The following is a 23,661-nucleotide window of genomic DNA, read 5'->3' on the forward strand; positions in this document are numbered from 1 at the left end:
AAAACACCACTTGGTTTGTTTCCCGACTTAAGTAGACAGTATAAATACATAGCGGTTATTCATTTACTGCAAAGCTCAAAGTCGGATGGCAGTTTCTAAAACAAGACAAAGATCACAGACCCTACCTATCGACTAAGCATCCCGTGCAAAAAAACAGTTTGGTCCATGTTATCTGCGTCCCTTCTTTAACAAATTCATCTTCCCGTTTGTGTACCCTTTGTTTAGTTAAAAAGTTAGGTCTGTTCAGGATAGCTCTTGAAAACGAGTCACTGTCCACTTGAGGCAAACAAACAAAATCCCAGGCAGTCATAGTCCCTCAGCAGATTATAAGATACGGATCACATACATGGAAATTGAACAATACGCCAAACGAAGACAGAAGAGTTTGGCTCTCATTCCGGCTGACGCAGCTCAGAAGTGGTTTCTTGGCTCAATCCCATGTACTCGCTATGTTTCCATTTCCATTCTTACAAAACTTGAGGTTGGACTAGTTAATTTCTAAGACCACCGCAGCTCTCCAATTCCATTCTTTGACACTGACCCCCTCCCCACCTTTTTTTTCCCCCCTTTGGGTAATTACATCCAATGTCTATTTCTCCAGAAGACCATGGCTCTGCCCTAAAAGAATGACCATCAACAAGATATTTTCCAACTGGGACAATTCAAAAGTTGGGCTTTCTTAATTAAAAAAAAAAAGTCATTGGTCCAGCTTTATTTTTCCAGATAAAAGGTTTATTTTTTTTTAATTTTCTTCTTTCCATCACATTTTCAATTATCCACCACACCCCTCTAGTAGGGATGATCAACCCAACTACTGCACCATTTAAGAGTCATGCCTTCACTGGGACTTCATGCTCTAACTTAAGGTCTCTAATCATTATTAGATTTGACAATTTGAAGTCACACATTTTTAACTCACGGGGAAACTGCCCAGATGTACCCAGAAAAGATCGTGGACTCTGTCTGAAGCAGCAGCGAACAATGAGGGGGAGGGCCCAGATGCCAGCCTCAGTCTCCAAGAGTGTTTCAAGGAGGGATTTACGAGCCAATCTTAAGATTCCTGAGGACTAAGGGCAGAATTCACAATGGGCTGTGTAATCCTTTATAAGAAAATCTTAAAATCCCAAGAAGCTTAGAGCTTTCATCTCATGTAGCTTTTGTCAAGAGTGCTCCTTGGGTAAACACAGTAGTTCTTGAGGAAAGGAACAGAAAATCTTTGAGGAAGAACGTTACACAGAGCTTATCGCCAGTGTGAAAAGGGTCAGTGAGTTCCAGATCACGGCCATGCAACTATAATGGAAACGTTTTGATTATAGGAAATAACTGAACTCAATTTAACTAGTAAACTCAAATATGGATGAAATATACCCTGAAAACATATTCAGATCCATTATGGCCTCGTTGGTAAAGACTGGAATCCCGGGCTTCTGTAAGGTGTACGAAGCTGGAAAACAGAACCCTTGTCCTCGCTTCGCTTGCTCTGGGATATTAGATACGTCACTTAACCGTTTTGGAGCCTTCATTCCTCAACTGTAAAATAAGGACACAGGTGGCATAGTGGACACATACCGGAGTCAGACGGGGGGTAAAAAAAATGTTTATGGGTGAATGTGGTTATGAGGACTGAATGTAGTCACACAAGCACTGCCTGGTCAAGCCACTGCCTGACACACAGCGTCACATTACCACTCTCCCTTTCAACTTAAATATAAGTCCTACGTTCTCTCACCTCCTATCCTGTAATTAATCCCTTGCCTCTATCCCTTGGTCAGAATTCCTCTTGGTCTACCCTAGTATCACCTCTTAAATTCCCTTACGTAATTGGCAAAAGTCAAAAGGTCTGATGATACACTCTCGGCGAGGACGTAGGCACAAATGCGGCTTGCGTAGGATTGGTCAAGAGCTAGCCCCGAGACAACTGTTTGGAGAGTCATTTGGTGCTATCCATAAATTATAAGCTGTACCTAACCTTTGGCCCAGGCTTTCCACTTCTAAAATTTATTGGACAGATACGGCCACTTATGTCTGAGAATGGAGGTTAGAGCAAAGTTTGTAAAGCAGAACAACACAACTCAACAACGAGCTATAATCCATAGGTCGAAGGTAGTAAAGGGAGGGAGAGAGGGAGGGAGGGAGAAAGAGGAATGGAAGGAAGGAAGGAAGGAAAGAAAGAAAGAAGGGAGGGAGACCACAGGACCCAATTTTTGTAGGAGACCAAAGAAGGAATCTGAATTACGTATATGCTTATGAGTAGAGGATGTTTCAGGAAGAACACTCGGACTGCAAAGAGGGCCTTTCTTATTCTCACCGTTTATGTGTATGCGTTATTTTTTAATGAACAAAAACGATTTAAAAATGAAAGAAATCACACAAATACATTAAAGGGCACATACTCAAATCCCACCTTCTTTTCCGGGGACGAATGTGCTCCCCAAAGTCTGTGTGCCCGGTACAAGAGCCGCGTTTATGCGGGCCATTGAATCTCTTGGGCGGTAAGCTCTATTTTGTCTCCACCTTTCAGGGCTTCTGTTTCCTCAGGACAGTGGTGCAATGGTGTCCGGGGACTGACTGATGTCTCATTTATGGAATGCCCACCATGCACCATGCACCAGGCAGCTGACCGCTCTTGTACATGTTGTCATATTTAACTTAATGCTCCCCAGGAACCCTGGGAAATAAATCTCATCCCTCTAATTGGATGAAGGAGGTCATCGAAGCTCTGCCCACGTATATACAGCTAGCACGGTGAGGTGGGAAAACGCAAATCCCTGTTCGATGTCATGCATCGGGGTGAACCCAGGTAGTAGGGTGCATCCTGGATGTGGGCTCACCCCCCCCATCCTTCCGGTGAGTTCTCCTACACTGTGGAGCTAAAAAGCTAGACTCGGTGCAGCTAGGGTTCTGACGTGACTAAGGTTCTGCCAGTCAAAGACAGACCACGGCATCGTGGGGCACGTGCTCAGAGGCATTTACGTGAGTGGCCGTAGGGGTGGAAGGAGTCTCGACGTCTTGGCCGCCAGCTTTCTGCGCATCCGTGCCACCCGTCCCGTTTTCCGGACGAACTGGTAAGAGATCGTAGGAGACCTCCAGCGGCAGCAGCGGGAAGCCTCCCTGTTCCTCGGCGTTTTGTTGAGGATGAAGCAGCAACTCTTGCCAAGGTCCATTCCGTGACGTGGCTGTGGGGGAACAATTCTGAACGCGTGGCCTTCTCGACCGGTTCTGCAAGCTACTTAATAGTCTCTACCGAGATGCCTTCCCAGGTAGAACCAGTGGGTCCCGTCGTAGGCTTCCTATTCACTCTTAAAACTGGACAGATCAGAACTTCTGAAAACGTAGCCAACCCCTGACACACTCTTGTACAACTTAGAGCCCCTCCGAGTCACGTTCCTCTTGAGTCACGGACTATGGGGCACCCGTCAGCCACAGGCCCCTGGATGACTCACTGTGTCTGTTCCCACCTCTTGTTCGAGGAGTACAGCTGCTTCTGGTCTTCTCAGAGCCACGTGCACCAGATCTCCTCTCCCAACTCTGTTTTCTACAACAGCAGCCGGAGCAACGCCCCAGAAGGCAAATTTGGCTATGCCACACGTCAGTACACCTGCCTACGTGTTGTAGGGGCTTCCCTCTGCTGTGAAAAGAAACCTTGAACGCTAATGAAGAATATAGTTTATACAGTAAAGCAGAGTAATCCTATCATAGTAACATCTATGCTCTGCCCGGAACTATTCTACGTGCTTCGCCGTGCTCGGTGAACGAAGACCATCCTCCTACTCCGACCTGCGGGGCCTGCCTAACCCGGCTCTCTGGCCACAGCATGGGTCACACGGGCTCTCAGTTCCCTGGACTCAGGCTGCACTGGCCTCTTCAGCTCCCTGTGTCAGACCTGCTGCTCCCTTGACCTGCCGGACAAGGAGCCCCCCTGCCTCCTCCCTCTCCTCCTTCATCTGTCACCCCAGGTAGAAAGTCTTTAAAACCCCCGGGCCAGGGGCGCCTGGGTGGCTCAGTTGGTTGAGCGTCCGACGTTGGCTCAGGCCATCATCTCGGGGTTCGTGGGTTCGAGGCCCACACTGGGATCCTCTGTCCTCCTCTCTCTCCGCCCCTCCCTGTGCAGGCTCACTCTCTTAAAGATAAATAACTAAAGAAAAAAAAATTTTTTAGAAACAACCCCCCAGGCCAGCTAAGCTCCCACCAGCTCCCAGAATCAAAAATACACGCCCGTAGTTATACCTCGATTAGAACAATTATCTGTTCTAATGCTGTGCTCTAATCTAATCTAATCTAATCTAATCTGTCTGTGCTCCCAACTCTATGCCTGTACGTTCCAAGGAGATGGAGACACAACCACGGTGCTTACTATTCTGTTTCCAGCTCCCAGGACACGGCTCAACACAGAATAGGTTCTCGGCAAAGACTACTGATTGACGACGTGAACATCGGAAGCCTTGAGCTGCTAACGTCGCACACGTTAGAGCTAGAGCGGATTCAAAAATCTCTGGTATAACAGGACCATCAAATTAAGGCTGGTTTCAGCAGAAATAATTTCATGCCACCTTAACTGCCAAGGTTATGGTGCGGAAGGTGATGCAGGCTGAGACGTCTCTATGCTGTTTTTGTTTTTGCAAGACAACGGCTGACGAGCAGTGTGCATTAGTTCAATCATTCTCCATCATTCGAACAAAGTAATCTTTCACCTTTCAGAGGGACACACATTTTAAAATCTAAATATATAGATTTAAAAGCATGTTTGTGTCTCTTTTCTATTAATATGCATGTCCCTTATTGGCAAGAATTGTGTCTTTTATATTCTTTCAACAGCACTGAGCATGCTGAGGGCATTTAATAAACATTAAGAAGAAAAATGTCATAACATGTTGGGAGTTATTCAAAAGAAAGACAGAGTATGAAAACAGAGCAGTAATGTTATCTATAAGCAGGCATTCCATCTAGCTCCTCCAGGGTAACGTAAAACAAAAGATGACTGTGTTTATCTGTCATGAAATACCAACAAGGGCTAAAACAAGAAACAATATATAACTAACAAAGGGGCATTTTATAAATAAATCAGAAACCATAGGTGTATAAGGAAGTATAAAATCAAGAGCAGAATCACCAAAGCTCAACCTTTTCCTTAATCCCACCTAAAAGGAAGGAGAATAATTCCTTCCCTCTGGCCCCTCTCAAGCTCCTTTTCTGTGCAGTCACATACACACACTCTTCCCGGCCTAGGAACATAACCCTATTTGACACTAAGTTGATAAATTTCATCTTTTGTTCCCAATTCTGTCAAGCATTTGTGCCTTTTCTTCTTTAGTGGAAGCCTCTCACCCTTGCATCCAGAATTTCCCTAACGCGACCCTCTCTCAAACCAAACTGCTCTTAGAAAAGTTTAATAAACCATTTTATACTAAAGTGTAAATGGCTGATAAGACTCAATGTCTTAGTTCTTCCAGGAACAACTGAATTTGATCAGAAAATCAAAACTGAAGCCAAATAAATGAGTCCGTTATATTTATAACTTTAAAAAACAAACAACGTCAGACAATGATTGGAGGGTGATTGGAGGGTTTTTTTATTTTCTGCCAACAAGAGAGAACCTTCCAGGTGTCCCTAAATGCTTATGTCACAAGTAAGCTATTGACTTCTGAGCAGAGGGCTAGGAGCCAGAAGACCCATATTTTATCATGACTTTGACCCCATTGAGCAGCTGTGCAGCCTTTCTGAATTCATTCACCACCAACAGTCTCCCCTGTGCTGTAGCTAAGATCCTCTCCAGTCTAATGACTCCAGGCATAGAGTGTGCACATTTTTTATATACTCCAGGCATACAGTTTGCAAATATTTCATACACAGTTCTAGAGGGTGAACAACCATGCTCAGGACTGAGTTGTTTCCAGGGACATGGAACTTTTCAGCGCTTAACCTGAGACAACTCCCTATCAAACCTGGTCACCCTGGTCACGAAGCAGTCATGTCAAGGACCCTGTGGTCACCTTCATGAACGCTGTCTGCCTTGTTCTCCCTCCTGCCCTCTCTAATTTACAGATTTCCCCAAATTCTGAACTCCCTTTTGAAAGGTAACTGACCCCCATTCTACATATTTTTTTAAACAGGCAAGAATTTGAAAAGACATTGCACAAAAGGAGATATGCAAACAGCCAATGAGCATGTACAAAGATGCTCAAACGCTAATTAAAATCATAATAGTTCTGTACGCACACACAAATGCCTACAGGTTAAGGACAGACAATACCATGCTCTAAGATTGTGGAACACTGTAACTCTCACCCGTAGCTAGTGGGAGTGTAAAACGGTCCAATATCTTTGGAAAATCGTTTGGTAATTTCTCACGAAATACACATCCTCCTCATGAACCAGACATTCCATTTCTGGGTATTTACCCAGAAAAAAAAATGAAATTCTACTTTGAAACAAAACTGATACAGGAATGTTTACAGCAACTCTCTTAAGAATAGCCCCATGCTGGAAACAATGCAACAGGTAAATGGTAACAGGTACATGGAAAATAAATTGTGGTATATCCCCATAGCGAAATGCCCAGCCATAAAAAGGAGCAAACTACTGATGTATGCAACAATGTCGATGAGTTTCCAAACCTCATGCTGATGCAGAAGAACGCTTCCTGCAGAATGCCACTGGTATGAAATCCTAGGACTATGTCAAACTATGATGACAGGAAACAGGTCAGCGACCACCTAGGCGTGGAGCTGGGACTGACTGGGAAAACCTGGAGAAATGTGGACGGTTGGAAATACTCTGTATCTTCAGGACGGTGATAATGACATCAGTGGTAGGTGCTTAGGTGAGCTGGAACCAGTTTGTCATAGGCTTACAATCCCATTTCACCTCTCCCCAACACCCTGCTCAATGACATCACACTTGTGACTTGAAATCAACAAGGACGGAAGTATTAACATATCAGGAAAAATTGGCAAAGACTACAAAATTGGGGCTTCTTTTCCTCTGGAAGAATCACTTGTTTAGTATTTATCAGCACATCACGGGGTACACAGATTTGTCAACACTCATCCGACCTCCTACAAAAATGGCTGCACTGGGGGAGGGGGGGTACGTCAACGATACGTCAACGACGTTGATTTCAGAAGTTACAAATTTCCCTCTACGGATTTCTGGTGCACTCTCTCCCATCTGTGAGATGACTTACAGACTAGAAAACTTAAGAACCAGTTACCTGGGGCTGGAATTCACCTGTCAGCCCACATCTCCTCCCCCACTCAGGTGAGACGGCGAAGAACCAAGTGGCAAAGCCCACAGGTCTTGCTGACCAACCAACCCCTTTCCGAGGCTCCGCGTGGAAAGGCCCGAAACGTCAACGTGCTGAATTCCATTTACAGTTACAGAAACAGCAACTAGATAAACTGCTTCTCCTTCATGTAAATGTTTTCTCCGGTGCCTCTTTTGTGCTTCCCCGAGAATATTAAAACCTCTGCAATAATTTGCCTCCTGTGTTCCAGACTCTGTGACATTTAAAGTAGAACCTAAGAGAAGGTGGCCATGACTGCTTTCCCCCAAGTCACCAAGAACACGCCAACCTCAGGGTCTCTGCACTTCATTTTCCTTTGCCTGGAATCTTCTAAATCTGACACACATCCTCTCTGCTTTCAGATCTTTGGCCAAATGCCTCTTTTGAGGGAGGCTTTCACAAACCACCTGATTTAAAACTGCCATCATGCCCTCCAGCATAGCCCGCCCCCCCTTTCTTACTTTTCCCTGTAACATTTAACACCATTAACGTACATTATTTTTATTTATCCCATTTGTTATTGGTCTTCCCCCAATGAAATATTAGCTCCATAACGGCAGGAATTTTTTTTTTATTTCACTGATAGATTCACCTTAGCTCCTCTTAACAGTGCTAGGCTTATCCAACAAATGTGTCGAATGAAGGAGTGGCCCCTGTCCTTGGGGTAATCAAAGCCAGAGGGAGCATGTCTCTAAACCTTTGGGAAAGTTTCTTGCTCATTTCTTTCTAACCTCTTCTGTGACAGAACATTAACATATAATGTAACATATGCTTTACGCTTACTAAATGTTGCATGAAGGAAGTCCCCACATGTTAAACGTGTCCGAGAATTGAGAATTTCCCACTCGCCAAAGTCTGCCTTTATATTTCTCAGTTCCCTCCCTTGTCCCTTCATAGTCAATGACCTCGCGGACTCACTGAACAAAAGCGATACTTACAACAAGGCTGTTGAGTTCATTGACTATTAAAGAAGAAGGTAAGTAAATGCAGAAACCTGATGAACCGCTAATATTTATGGAGTGCAAACCCAGGCATTACTGCACTGGGTCCTCGTCACCCAACAGTAGGAAGCAAGTGCCGTGATTTCCATGTTACACTCGAGAAAGAAGAAGCCTACAAAGTTCAAGAGCTTGCCTAGGGCCACACAGCTGGCAAAGCGTGAAGTTCAGGGGGATCCCGAGTAGCCTAACTCCACAGCATCTGTTCTTAACTCCAAAAGATGTTTTTTCTGAGGATGAATTTAAAACCATAGCTACCCAGAGATCTCAATTACCCAGAAGACTGTGCTCTTAAGAGCTGTACACAAAGGGGATGTTTCCTAGGGATATTTCTATCCACTTCGAGCAGATGCAAAAGCAACTTAGGTTAAGTATCTCCGTGTGAGAAAGTATCTTTAAGGCAGACCCTTCAGGCTGAAGTTCAAGGGCCATTCTAAGTTAAACAGTATTGTCTGGCACCATATATCTTCGATACAATTGCACTGGCCACGGAGTGCTACAAAATAACATAGGCTTTAGTTAGGCTACATAGGCTACAAAAACTTAGGCTTTAGTTTCGAAAATCAGAGACTCCTGGTGATGTCTTCCTAAATCCCTTCAAGTTCAGGCTCAGCATCTGAGCTCTTCAGAGAGCTCTTCAGAAAATGGCGTTAGGGCACATGAATTCAGAGAGGAGGCACTACCATATATATGCATATTTTTCAATCAGGGTGCTCAAGGAAAGATGAGTCATCTGTATGATTTCAGTGCAACGTTCTAAGATAGGCAGGCACGTGATGGGTTGAAGGCTGTCCCTCGCCCAAATGTGCGCATCCCAATTCCCAGAACCTATGAAGACGTCACCGTATGTGGCAAAAGAGACTGAGCAGCTGTGATAGAGCATTCTGAGACGGGGAGATTGTCCCGGGTTATCAGGGTGGGTCCAATGTAATCACAGGCGTCCTTATAAGAGGAAGGGAGCCAAGTCAGACAAGATGTGATGGTGGAAATAGAGGGTCAAAGAGAGAGACGGGAGCACAGATCAGAGATGGGCGAGGGGAGAGAAAGAAAGAGAAGAAGACAGAGGGTTTCAAAGATGCTATGCCACTGGTTTGGAAGGTGGAAGAAGGAGCCACAAGCCAAGGAACGCGGATGGGCCTCCAGAGGCTGGAAATGAGTCTTCCCTAGACTCTCCAGAAGGAAAGCGGCTCTGATGACACCTTCACTCTAGGTTAGGACTTCTGGTCGTCAGGACTGTGAGATAACGCATTTGTGTTAAGTCACGAGTCTGTGACTATGTGTCACAGGAGCAATAAGAAAGTACTACAAGCTAGAGCCAGTACCTGGGTAGACATCCAGTGAGAAGCAAAGGAAATGAAACCGGGGTCTATTAATTTTTGGTAATTTTGTGGACTCTCTGGGTGTTCAATGATCAATTTCCAAAACACTGTACCAATAGAATAACAGTTTAATATCGGCCCAGCACTGGGGCGCCTGGGTGGCTCAGTCGGTCGAGCATCCCACTCGGAATTTCAGCTCAGGTCACGACCTCATGGTTTCATGAGTTCGAGCCCCGCGTCGGGCTCTGCGCTCACGGTGCAGAGGCTGCTTGAGATTCTCTCTCTCCCTCTCTCTCTCTCTGCCCCTCCCCCCCACACACGGTCTCTGTATCTCTCAAAATAGATAAATAAAACTTAAAAAATATTAAGAAAAAAATACTGGCCCAGCACTCTGCTAAGCTCTGTACTAGCACTATCAAATTTAATCCTCAAAAGAAAACCAAGAAATAACAAAACTGAAAACCAAGATAAAGCCACTTGCCCAGCAAAAGAGAACTAGCAAATGGCTGGTTTTTTCAAAGCCATTGCGTAGCTAACACTACTTATAACCGAAGCTAACACTTACTGGTGCTTTCCTAAATTCTCTCCTATCTTCCCAACAAGGGAGAAGACTTATTCTCATTTTACGGGGCAGGAAGTGGAGTCGAAACACAAGAGAAGGTGAGTTACACGCTCAGACGAGAAAAGTGTGTGACTCCAAAAATCTAAGCCTTTTCTACAGCACTTTAACTTTTCCTGAAAATGTATCCAAAGGGTTCTGCTTTACCACTGATTGAATGGGCACGCTCAGATCCCACCCCCTTGCCCTCACCAATACGAGGCCTGATTGTTTTATTCTAAAGCTACCTGATCAGCAGAGTGTGGGAGACTCTAGGTCCTTGGAGTTCATCTTAAAAGCAAGTAATCAAAAACATCTTATTACGAATCCCGAGCAAGCAAGAAACAGACACAATTTCACAAAGGAAATGCGAGACAGAGAAAGAGTAAGCAGCAAATGTTCCAGTTTCAAGTGAGAAACGTACGGTCGGCCCCACCAGTCACCCGCGACACGAGACTTGCCTCACAGCAAATCGCAGAATATCAGAATTGGAAAAAACACCATAGCAGGATTTTAATCCGACTTACCCCACTGGACAGGGAATCCATTCTTCAAATGGAGCACGCGTTTCCTGGGGTAGCCTATTTGTCAGACACATCTTCCAGAGAAGTAGCCTAAGTCCGCTCACGACTCCTGGTCCTAGCCTGTGGGGCCAGGCTGGGAAGGTCATCTGGCCACCCAAGTTTTTCCTTTTTTTTTTTTTTTCTCACGCACCACGTCTTCCCTAAGGTCTTGCTTTCCCCAGACAAGCCAACACGTATAACACGTCCCCAGAAAATGGAGCCCAGAACATAACACACGTCAATTCCCCGTAGGATGGAGCCAGGCTGCTGTCCATGATCCCATGACTTCCCTTGGTGAGGTTCTTCTAATTAGAAGTAGCTTAACATTGAAATATTTGTTTTCAGTTTGAGAATGAACTTGGCCCACTGAAAAAAAAAAACATCCTCAGAAGCCCTTTTTAATGTGATTCTCCTCCGGTCTGCATTTTAATTTCTGAAGTGCAAATGTGAATGGGAAAGTTGAATGCCATTTTCTATATTCTACTCCATACATTGATAGCCTGCCGAGACATTAATGCATTTACTGAGTGTGTACAATATGCTAGGCACCGATCCAGAGACACTGCAGATAGAGTAAACAAAACGAAGCCTCTACGAAAATGTAGCTAATTTTCTGACTTGACTCTGCAACCCCGCTGTGGCCACCGCAAGGTTGAAAGTGACGTCTTCTTTGCTCCATCAGAATATTTCCCTCAAAGGAACTCAATTTTTCATATTAGTATATGAGATAAGGACTGGGCTCAGCATCCAATATACACCGTGTTTGCAACAGCTCTTTAAGCATGAACTGTTAATGGCATTAGGCTTTTATTTCCTTCGATCCATGTGGGTCCAAAATGAGTCATTACATCCTTAACGTAAAATAATCCTTGTATATTCCTCAGATAAGAACATTCATTACTGCTATTTAGAGTCTGCTATTTTTTTTTTACCAAGTTTTTAAAGCCCCATCTGTAAGTAATTTCTGGAGAAACTAAAAGAAGGTATTGTTTAATATTTAACCTATTCCACCTGCTTGTAAGCCACACATCACACACCCACAAAGGAAATAGAGAGTCCAAGAGAGGCTGAGAGAGAAAGAGCACACATAGCCTGCAGTTAGGTCTAAATTCTTTTCATTACTGATCACCTTAGCTGCTTGAATCCGACTTATAGGGAAACAAACAGAAAATAGCATATCTTTTGATAGTGAGAAACATTTCTTCAGTTACTGCTGGCATGGTAAGTTTTCCCTTTAGATTCAACGATTCTCAACTTCTGTTATACATGAGAATATATGGGATATGTAGTCTGTTATATGGGCACCACAAAAAATACTACTAATGTTAGGTCTCCCCACACCGACCCCAGAGATTCTGATTTAAGAGTCTGAGTTAAGGGGCACCTGGGTGGCTCAGTCGGTTAAGCGCCTGACTTCAGCTCAGGTCAGGATCTCGCGGTTCGTGGGTTCGAGCCCCGCGTCGGGCTCTGTGCTGACAGCTCGGAGCCTGGAGCTGCTTTGGAGTCTGTCTCCCTCTCTCTGCCCCTTCCCCGCTCATGAGCAAGCACTCTCACTCTCTCTCTCTCTCTCTCAAAAATGAATAAACATTAAAAAAAAGAGAGAGAGAGAGTCTGAGTTAAGACCAGCATTATCAGTATTATTTTTAAAAGAGCTTTCTAGGTGATTCTAATGTAAAACCAAGGTGAAGAATCACTATTCTAATCCATGCATGTCATTCTGCAGAAATAGAATGATCTACTCTGAGTCCAGCGATCTCCATTCAAATATTCCTATCTAATGAATTAAAATACATTTAAATGAGAAAAATCTCTAATTACTTTGACTTCAGTACCACTGTAAATGGCATGTTCTGTTCGTTGATTCATTTCTTTAATTATGTCAAAAGCCCTCCTCGCCTTCAAAAAAAAAAAATTAGAACTGTATTTAGTATAACCAGATTTAGAACTCCTAATATTTTATTATATTGGTAAACAGAGGCTATTTTGAGCTCTGCGGCATTTTAAATCACACGTTTTGTTCTTAAAAGGGAAGATTCTGAATCTTTGAAGGGCGTGAGCATTCAAAACACGTGATGGAGCCTACGTATATTCAGGACACTTGATAGCTTTGTCATCCTCAATTAAAAAAAGAATAAGTTGCTAGAAATGTCACAACCCCAGATTTCAAGACCTACTCCAAAGCTAAGTCATCAAAACAGCACGGCACCGAATCAGAAATTGACACACACATCTATGGAATGGAATAGAGAGCCCAGAAGTAAACCCACAACTACATGGCCGATTAATCTATGACAAAGGAGGTAAGAATATCCAGTGGGGAAATGACAGTCTCTTCAACACATGGTGCTGGGAAAACTGGACACCACATGCAAAAGAATGGAATCAGACCACACACAAAAGTCAACTCAAAACAGACTGAAGATCTGAAACTACAAACCTTCTAAAAGAAAACATAGGCAGTGATGTTTTGGATATTGGCCTTAGCGACGTATTTATGGATATGTCTCCTCAGGCAAAAGGAAACAAAAGCAAAAATGAACTATTGGGGCTACACTAAAACAAGATGCTTTTGCACAGGGAAGGGAAGCATCCACAAAACAAAAAGGCCACCTACTGAATTTGCAAATGTTCGATCTGAGAAGGGTCTAACAGCCAAAAGATATAAAGAACTCACACACGCAACACCAGAAAAACCAACGATCCGATATAACAATGGGTAGAGGACCTGAAGAGACATTCTTTCCAAAGAAGACCTACAGATGGGGCCGACAGACACATGACAAGCCGGTCACCATCACTCATCATCAGAGTAATGCAATGAGTCAGAATGGCGAGCGTCAAAGACACAAGAAATAACAAGTGTCGGGAGGGATGTGGAGCAAAGGGAACCTTTGTGCGCTCTTGGTAGGAATGCAAATTGGTGCAGCCACTATGGAAAACAGTATGGAGGTTTCCCCCCAAATTAACAACAGGACTACCGTAAGATCCAGCAATTCCACTCGTAGGTATTTATCTGAAGGAAACAAACAGTTAACTGTAAAAGGTACAGGCGCTTCTGTGTTCACTGCAGCATTGTTTACAACAGCCAAGGTATGGAAGCAACCCAAGTGTCCACGGATAGAGGAAGGGACAAAGATGGGCCATAAAAAAGAATAAGGTCCTGCCATTTGCCACAACATGGATGGAACTAGAGGGTATTATGCTAAGTGAAATGAGACAGACAAAGACACATATCAGATGATTTCCCTCATGTGTGGAATCTAAGATACAAAACAAACAAACAAATTCTTAAATATAGAGAACAAACTGGCAGTTTCTAGAGAGGGGGCAGGTGGAGGGGTGCATGAAATAGATAAAGGGGATGAAGAGGTATGAACCTCCAGTCACTAAAACAAGATTATTAGGAGGAGAAGCTCCCACTTGTCTTTGCTAATGGCTGTTCACGGAAGCCTTGTACCTTTGTCCCCATCTTGGTCCTTCCTGGGGATTAGCAGATTATCACTTGCAGGACAGTGACCCCGAAACTGGGCCCAGAGCAGGGGATAAACGAGCATGTGGCATAATGACAGAGGAAAAGTAGGTGAAGTTTCCAGCCAGATGTGAGGTTCTATCTACATCCAGGCAGAGGGGAGGTTGGCTCCTATTTTTATATCTCTTTGGCCAGTTACATTAAGGATGTCACAGATACACCTCTATTCAAATAGATAAAAACAAGAGAAAAAACGTCAATACCAAGTGATGGTGAGGATGGAAGGCTCATACACTGTCGCTGAGAATCCTTGAAAAACAGTTCAGCAGTCTCTTACAAGATTAAGCATTCACGGACTAGATGAGCCAGAAATCCCACCCCTAGATATTTTTCCCCAAGAAAAACAAAAACTTAACGTTTACACACAAACTCGTACGTGAGTATTTAGAGTGGCTTTAGCCATCATCACCAAAAACTGGCAACAACTCAATATCCTACAACTGGCGAATGGGTCGAACACTGGCAAATCCATACAATGCAATACTTCTCACCAATACAGAGGACCAACCTACTGATGAATTCATCAGGGACGAATCTCAAATGCATTATCGCAAAGGAAGGAAGCCAGGCTCAAAAGGTTGCATACTATCTCACTCCATTCATATGACATCCTAGAAAAGGCAATATAGACCAGGAAATACGTTGGCGGTTACCAGGAGTCGGGGGCACAGCAAGATTACAAACACGCGCTACCCAAGTCTCCTGAGGTGACCAAAGTGTTCTGTCTCTTTACTATGAAGGTGGTTACATGACTACATCTGCTTGTCAAAGCTCATAGGCCTCACTTCAAACATTTGGAATTACACAATGCAAACAGCAACGCTGAGAAAAGTAAGTCGAAATCCACACCCAGTGATCCTCCAGGTGTGGCCCCGGGACCGGAAGCCAAAGAGCAGCCGGACTGGCGTCCCCTGTGAACTTGGCAGAAATGCACAGTGACGTGCCCCGCCCCAGCCCGAATCAGAATCTGGCCATTGCCCTGTTCAACCAACTGACGGGGAAGAGGTGGGGAAGTGGGAACCACGCGTGACCCGGTGAAGCAACATTTTTAAAAGGACGCACTTTGCTGTCTATGTCGACCTGTGCGGCCAAGATCAGGTACAAATCGACCCTTCCACAAGCCCGTACCATCTGTACGGTAAAAAAAGAGGGGGTTAATTCTACGTTTCACCCTTTTATAAATGCTAAGAGCCCAACCTAGGTCTACCATAAAATTGGATTTAAAGTGGAATTTTATCCAAACTCAATTCTAGGAGATAATTAAAAACATTAATAATGTTCACGGCACGAAGAGAGGTATAGTTATCTGTGGCACATCGGTTCGTGTCAGAACCGAGTCAAGTTTCCAGAACAAAAATTTCCCAGGTGATATACATGCTAATAATTATAACTATTAAAAATTAAAAGTTGTCTTCCAATAACCATTAGGTCCTGCCATATTCTGCTATGCAGACTGTATCTTTTCGGCTTCTGCTTCCCATACAGAAGGATCAATAACAATTTCAAAATTTTCAATAAATGTCTCCAGCCACAAAGATCAGGTTTTTCCTCCTCTTCAAGAAAAAGGTTATTCTATCTCACTGGATGTCTTTGCAGCAAAGCAAACAATGTTATTTTCATCCATCTGAATGCGGGTTCGTCAACCACCGAGAAGATGAATAAAGTCATCCCAACTATTAGCACAACTATATCAGCAGATACGCTGCTCAGTTTATAAAGCAAAGCTTTATTTGCATCAAATTATCAACATCTCCTCTTTGAGTCCTGCTTTATTCATGCTCCCTGTCCACGATATTCAACAACCACAAATTCATAATTCTGCATAAATGCACTATCCAGCCTTTCAATCACCAAGGGGCAAATATTTAACGTGATGCCAATTCTCGGTTGACATCTCGTGTTTCCGCAGATGCGTGCTGACGGCCAACGAAACGTGAACATCGGCTTACGCAAAATACTGCCAGAGGAGCTCTTTCGCCCCTCACCTCCGCACACACACTTGGCCCCAAAACATATAAAACTACTGCCGATGTTTTGGCTTCTCTGTGTGTTTTAGCACCACGGCTCGCTTTAAGAATTTGACAACCCTGTAAACAGGTAAAGTCATCAGGCCACATGTTTCTGTCTTGTTCCGTCCCACGTAACAATTAACTGCTTATAGCCACACCCTGTTTCCATCTTTAAAATGCTCCCCCATACACTGTTGTATGTAATTAAGATAATATCATACCTCTTTGTAGAGGTGGCCAGTTATTTCCTGTTCCTTTTATAATAAACCCAAAATGCCTTTATTTGGCCCAAGAGGAGCTACCACATCTGACTCCTGGATACCTTCCTAGTGCCATTGCCTAGCACTTCCTCATTCATCGGCCTCCAAACCCCAAGGGCCCTCTACCTAGCCTCAGGACCTTTGCACTTGCTATCCTATGGGCCTGGAATTCCTTTTCAATCTCCGATTGCCTAACCCTTCTCCTTCTGCTGATCTTATCTCCAAGATCATTGTCTCAGAAAAAGTCTTCTCTGAGCTCCTTGCTAAGTGACCTTCCCCGGTCACTCTCTGTCTGGTCAAGCTGTTTGTCTCCTTACAAACTTTTCAAATATCGCTATATTGCTTGCATATGTCATAGCGTTTGGCCCACAGGGTGCCCAGTAAGCACTTAGAAAATGAATGAGCGGGTGAATGAATGAATACTGTGAAATAAGAATTATTATCTTGATTTTCCAAATAATAAAACCGAGGCCCCGCTAAAGTCAGTGATTTACCCAACCTTTTATGATAAGCAAATGATAGGAACAAGATTTTTCTCACACCAAGCTCAGTGCCCTTTTCACTATTCTATACTCAACCTCAGTAGGCTAACTAAGGAATATCGTAATTTGTGCTTGGAGTCATATTTTCAATTTTTATTAAAGGTTCAACTCCAACCTGATTAACTTTAGGATTAACATCTTTATCTCAACAATTCCTGAGCCTGGTGAAAGTGCCAAGCTTTTAAATTTTTTTCTTCACATTAAAAAGTCCATTGACCTTTATCTGGGCAGCTTGCTTGGTCTTAAATATATGTCAAATAAACCCAAAGAGAGAGTTTAAATAACCATTATGCCTACCAAGTAAATGTTTGTATCTATAAAGTAGAAAGTTAGAAGTGATGTTTAAGATAATGCACTCAGTGCAGTAGATTGAGTTTTAAGTTATCTCTCTTCTATCATTCCTAAGTACTTACTGTTGACATAAAAGATAAACCCAATACAGTGTTTTTTGCTGAAAGAATCATTGCAATGTTCACAGATTTTTGCCGTAACTGCAAACATATACTTATCTGGACAAATACCTCGTATCTGGATAAATGAAGAAAAAGGGTATTTAATATATATTCACCTTCCATCTGAGGCTGCCACGGGACTGGAAATTAATCCCTGCATTATTTTAATATTCCAAACACTGGATACTGCCTGATTGCTACATTTGTATCACTCAAACAGATGCAGTCAATTTAGAAGAAGAACAGGGCTTCAGCGAGTTTTCCTCCCTCTTAGTTCAAACATGCCAACATTCTGTAGCTAAGTTGTGAAATAGGTTTAAAGCCCCAATAAACTAAAGTGATAAAGACCCAGGGTGGAGAACAGTCTGGGCAGCCACAAGCATTTACTCCCGTTTCAAATATATCGTATTCATTTCAATTCTTACCGCGACTGCATTAGATATGCTGCTATGTCTCTATTCTGTTGTTTTGGTTACTGCACAACTTCCGTAGATCTATAAAAGGAACGTCTGTGCTCCACGTGATACAGGCAGAAATCTTCCCCTCATCGCACAGTTTAACAAAATCCCGTAATGCGGTCAGGATCAGCCAAGGAACGCCGAGTTTGGCTTGCAGTCACGGGTAAAGGCACCCCTCCCCCCCCCATTATAAGATGGCCAATTTCCTATTTGCAAAAGTGATGAATACCCCCACCTTTCCCAAAATGTGCCTTCTGACTTTCCTCAGGAGAGAGTTCTCTGGTTCCGAGGGACTCACCGAGATATTAAGATCCATTATGGTTTAGCCATTAGATCAGTCATTTACCTTATTACTAAACAGCCACCATGGTAGGACCAACATTCTGCTCTATCAGAGTCAGGAAAAAATATCTAACATTTCTCTTCAAGTTAGTTTACTAGAAAGGGTATAACAGACTTTCACAGAACTAGAGAAAAAAATGGTGCCTCCAAAATCGGGTTATTTGTTCATACACTGCATACCTATATGTTCAAAGTCACTTGACAAAATTTCCCCTCGTGCATGTCTCCTAAGGAAACATAGCTGATGCTAAATGTGAAAATTATTAGCAATGATTATTCAAGAAATGGGTATGCTTCTAAAAAAAGAACAAGATGACCAGAAAAGCTTCTCTACATTATTAATAACACAACTCTCAGGGGTCACTTTTATAATTGGGGCTTGAAGATGCTAGAACTCAGGTCTGCTAAATACCAAGTCTCGTGCTCTATCCATGCCTTTTCCTTTTGGGCCTCAGTTTCATCATCTTTATAATGGGGGAGTGGGGAGGGACGAGGTCCCATCTTTGCCCTCAATTCTAAAATCCAATGGTTCTAACTACCTCGCAGGCATTTACAGTTTAGGAAACATTATCAGGACCCTTCTCAGGCTGCGGAATGTTGGAAGTGGCATTTCTTTCAAGACAAACAGATTACCATTAATTAATACAACCCCTATGTCCCCCCACACGTACTTTCTTCCCAGCTATAAGGAAGAAAACAGATCCAATATGGGAATGTGGGGGCAAAAGGCAGTGCCTTAATGGAATGCTGCATCCAGCAAGACTCAAGCAATAAATTTTATGGAACTTTGCCATACTCTCACATCACAAAGCCCTTTATGATAACACTCAAGTAAACCCATCTGGTCGAGTTAATAATTAGTTTAAATCTGTTAGAAGTTAATGATGCACAGACAAGTCATCCCGGGTACATGATGATACAGCGAATTTGTGATACAATTTACAGATAATATTTTGCACTGCCTTTCATTTTTCTTTATTTCCTACTCTGATTAGAGAATAAAAAGTCATTGCAGAACAAGCTGGACATATATGTCTTCAAATAAGACATATATACATACAGGATGAATTAAAGGAAAAAAGAAAAAAAAAACATTCTCAGGAATCACACAGGGTTTCAGAAGGACCTCGCCAAGGCTGAGACAGACCCCAGGCCATTTCCACATTTTGAGCTGCCTGTTGTATTATAAAATAAAGAAATGCTAAAACATGTAGCATATTTATTTAGCACCAAAATATAACTATACTATTCACCAGATAGTTTCAGAATGAGCAATGCATATTCATTCCTAGTGTGCTTGCCATAAACAGTGTATAAACAGTGAAGGGTAGTAATGAGACGCGAGATAGAAGGTTTCAAGTGAACACTGTATTTCAATCCAACCAGAGCACAAAACTGTATGTATAAGCTCATTGGGAGACATTTTGTAAATATCAAACCTGCAGCCAAATGATCTTCCAGCCCGTGTTCCCGGTATCCCATCCCCTGGGTAAGATCCTGGAGTTCACTTAAAGGTCTGTTCTGTGGCCATGGCCTTTCAATATCCATTATACAAAAAAAAAAAAAAAAAAAAAAAAAAAAAAAAAAAAAAAAAAAAAAGCCCAAACACGTGACACTCTATGTGGAAGATATATATATATACAAATATATATATATATATAGAGAGAGAGAGAGAGCTATACAAAGATCGTTCCCCTCTCCAAACACAGACTGTAATTTTGCAAAATCTGACCACTGAGGCTAGAACCATCAAAACGCAACGGGGTTGAAAATGAGCTAATGGCCATGTGTTTTGATGGTAGTGAAAAGAGAGAAGCTTAAGGCTAGAGTGGTTGGGGGGAGGGCTGGGGAATGGATTCCTCAGGGAAAGGAAGCTATGAGCTCTGGGGGGGTGGAGGGGGAGAAGGGGAACCACCAGCATAGCAGGTGCAGAGGAAGAATTGAGCACAGTGGCTGTTCTCAACCCTGGCTGCATATTTAATATGGTTGCCCAGACCTCACCCTACGGCCAATTAAACAGATCAGTGAAGGCTCCCCGATGACTGGACTATGGAGCCAGGAAATGAGAACCACTGAGTCAAGGGGGCTGAGGATCAGAAAAAGAAAAGGCCAAGCTAGAACAGCTCCAATCGTCAGGATTTGGGTGACTGTAAGGAGACAGAGCCAGTTTGTTCTAGAACAGATGTGGTATGGGAGTGGGATAGGGTGAAAGGTGTCCAGAGATGGATGTCTCACTTACATACTAGCAGAGCATAAGGACATGACCCTGTAGAGGAAAGGACATTCGGATGACTGAAGCTATGGCAAGCTTAATCCAGACAGCACTCTCCTCCACATTGGACTGCGTGACATCTCCCTCGCCTCGCACTCTGTGTGCGTGAACGTTGCCGTCTCTTAACGGAGCAGAGAATAGGTCACACCTCTGCTAGAAGTCCAATGGCATTCCTATCTCCTCCCTTAAGAGACAATCTAGTCCTTACTGTGCTTGGTCTGCTGAGAGCTGCAGGCGTGCTCCTCAAAGCATGGTCCCCGGCCCAGCGGCAGCCCTGGCATCATCCAAGAGCTTATTAGAACCACAGAAGCTCTGGCTGCATCCCAGACTGACTAAATCAGAATCCACATTTGAACGGGATCTCCAAGGGCCTTCGCGGCACATTGAAATGCGAGAGGCACCAACGTACGGGATCTACCTTACTTCCCAACCCTCATGACCCCCGCGGCTCATCTGCCACCCAGACGCCACTCAGCATCACCGGTCTTCCTGTTCATTCTTCCTCCAACACATCAGGCTCTCTCCCGTCCAGGGCCTTTGCACTGGCTGCGTCCTCCACGAGAATGCGTCTCTCCCAGATATCTGTCAGCTTCATTTCTTTCCCTCACCTTCTTCAGCTCTTTACACATCTCGCCTTCTCCGTGATAACTTCCCTAGACATCCTGTTTACAACTGAAGGAAAAAAAAATGTCCAGACATCCCCCTTCCCTGCTTTCTCGCCCAAAGTTCTTAGCACCAACTGACATACTTGTGCTGTTTATCGACAGCGTCCCCGTGGTAGACTGAAAAATATGGCCACATTCTTTGCATCTGTTCCTATGAAGGAGTGAAGTTTATGTCTCCACCTCTTGAAGCTGGTCACGTGGCTCATTTGGACTTAGGGACTGTTAGTGCGTAAGACACAAGCAGAGATTTGCAAAGGGCTTACACTCGGAGGGTTCCTCTCTCTGGCCACTGGGATACCATTCGTCCCTATGAGAAGAAGCCCAAGCCAGCCTGTGGTGGATGATGGGAGGCACACGGCCAGTGACCCCCCCGCCCCCCCCATAACCCAAGCCAGCAACCAGCACCAGCCACTAGGAACGTGAGTGAGGACACTGAAGACCAATCAGGCCCTGGGCTGACCACCGGTTGACTGAAGAACCTACCAGACAACTCACAGCTTCACAGCAATAATGCTTATTGTTTTAAGCCACTGGGTTTGGGGCGATTTGCTTTGAAGCAAGCTGCTACACTCCTCCTGTGAGAATTGAAGTTTCCAGAAGCATCTCCAGGGCTTAGAAGAGTACTGAGCATAGTGTGGACATTCTAAAACATTTGCAATGCATGTGAAAAGACAGACTGACGGCAAAGGAAAAAATTACAAGAGAAGGAAGTAAATGCCTGAGACACTAAAAGGCAGGAGAAGGGCCTTCTGGGTCCATTAGAATCTCTGTTTCTTTAAAGTCAGAGTGAACTAGGTGAGATTCCGACGACTTCAGTAACAGACTATTTTAGTAGAAATACAAAATTCACATGTTCACATGCGGTGTCTCAAATGTGTTCAAAATAGTTTTGTTTTCGTGGTGCTTCACTTGTCTAAGACTGCACAACCATGTGACCTTTGGAATATTTTTCACATTATGCAGCACTTACTCTCCTCATTTTAAGTTATTCTGATTTTTAACAGCTCGCAAATCGGCGAACCAAATCACTGTATGTTGCTTCAATCCTGTCTTGCCAAAGACGAAAAATCTGCTGCTTTGGATTCGTTTCAACAGTTGGAAATTCAGGCCATAACATTTTAAATCTCAGATGTTCCCCGCTGTGTCCACATCACATAAATCAGGAAGAGCACAGATCCCGATGTTTGCGAAGCCAGTTCTCTAACAACGAGGGCAGAACGGCCAGCGAACTAGGGCGGCAAATTTAAGTGGATTCCGCAGCAGTGGGTATCACAATTCTGGAGGCACAGTGTGGCCCTTACAGAATGCACAAACAAGTGCGATTGGCGAGCAGAAAGCACGTTCCCTATTAAACAATCATTCGAGGTACAAAGGTAACATGTTGTTTTCATTTCACGGGGAAAAATAAAAAAAACAAACTGCAATACGCTAAGTTTCTATCCTCTTGGAAAAGAAAAAAACCTTCCATTTTCTAGAGAGGCTTACAGGTCCCAAACAGGTATATCTGAACCCCTGGAACAAATTTCATCCAGAGAGCTGGCAAGGCCAGAAAGAAACACCTCAGTGCAATTAAGCCCTGGTACCTTTAGGGTTTCTTTCAGGAAGCGCAAATCTCTAAGCAACAAAACGCACATACGTACATTTGGAAATACCTACTATCTGGCCTCTGGTTTTATTTTTTTGAACCCATCTAATTTTCACTGACATAATGAGTAAGACGTAGACGAGACCACTGAGGTCTTCCTATTAAGTCACTTCCTGGGTTCTTATCCAGAGTATCACCTCATCTTTTCTCCCCAGTCCATACATACGTTAGCCTATACTGCGTGCAAGGCTAAGGAGAAAGCCTGTTGTATTTTTGTACTCGTTGGAACGCGCAAGGTTTCACAGCAGGAACAAATGAACCCATGAATCTCAGTGACTTAAAACAACAAAGGCTTGCTGCTAGTTCGTATTACGTGTCCATCGTGCATTGGCTGGGAGTGGTGTTCATCAGAGCCCATGAGGACCCTGGCTAATGGGGCATCCACCCCCTGGAGCGTTGTAGACCACAGCAGATAGCACACACACGGGTAAAGAAGGGACACGGGTCACTGTTGCTCACATATCTGACATTTCCACCTTGGCCAATTCCATCGGTTATATGGCTACCCTTAACCCCCAAAGTAGGGAGGTGCAATCCTATCACATGGCTAGGAGGACACCCAGAAATTTTCAGTGGACCAAACTGATGTCCGCTGCAGTGTTGACTTACCCTCTGCCTTTATTTACTCACAGCCAACTATCTCTTTCAGAATAATTTTCTGAGGGCATTTTAACTGCACAGCGCTCTTCTAGATACCATATGCAGGACAAAAATGAACCAAAAAAAA

The 23,661-nt window shown here is 43.7% G+C and overlaps 1 protein-coding gene across 8 annotated transcripts in view; it reads right to left on the reverse strand.

Moving 5' to 3' along the window:
• PCSK5 (proprotein convertase subtilisin/kexin type 5) overlaps window positions 1-23,661 on the reverse strand; it is a 452,241-nt gene that overhangs the window by 411,605 nt on the left and 16,975 nt on the right. The gene's annotated exons all lie outside the window — the stretch shown is intronic.

The sequence above is a fragment of the Acinonyx jubatus genome, chromosome D4 (assembly GCF_027475565.1).
Source record: "Acinonyx jubatus isolate Ajub_Pintada_27869175 chromosome D4, VMU_Ajub_asm_v1.0, whole genome shotgun sequence".
Classification (NCBI taxonomy): Eukaryota; Metazoa; Chordata; class Mammalia; order Carnivora; family Felidae; genus Acinonyx; species Acinonyx jubatus.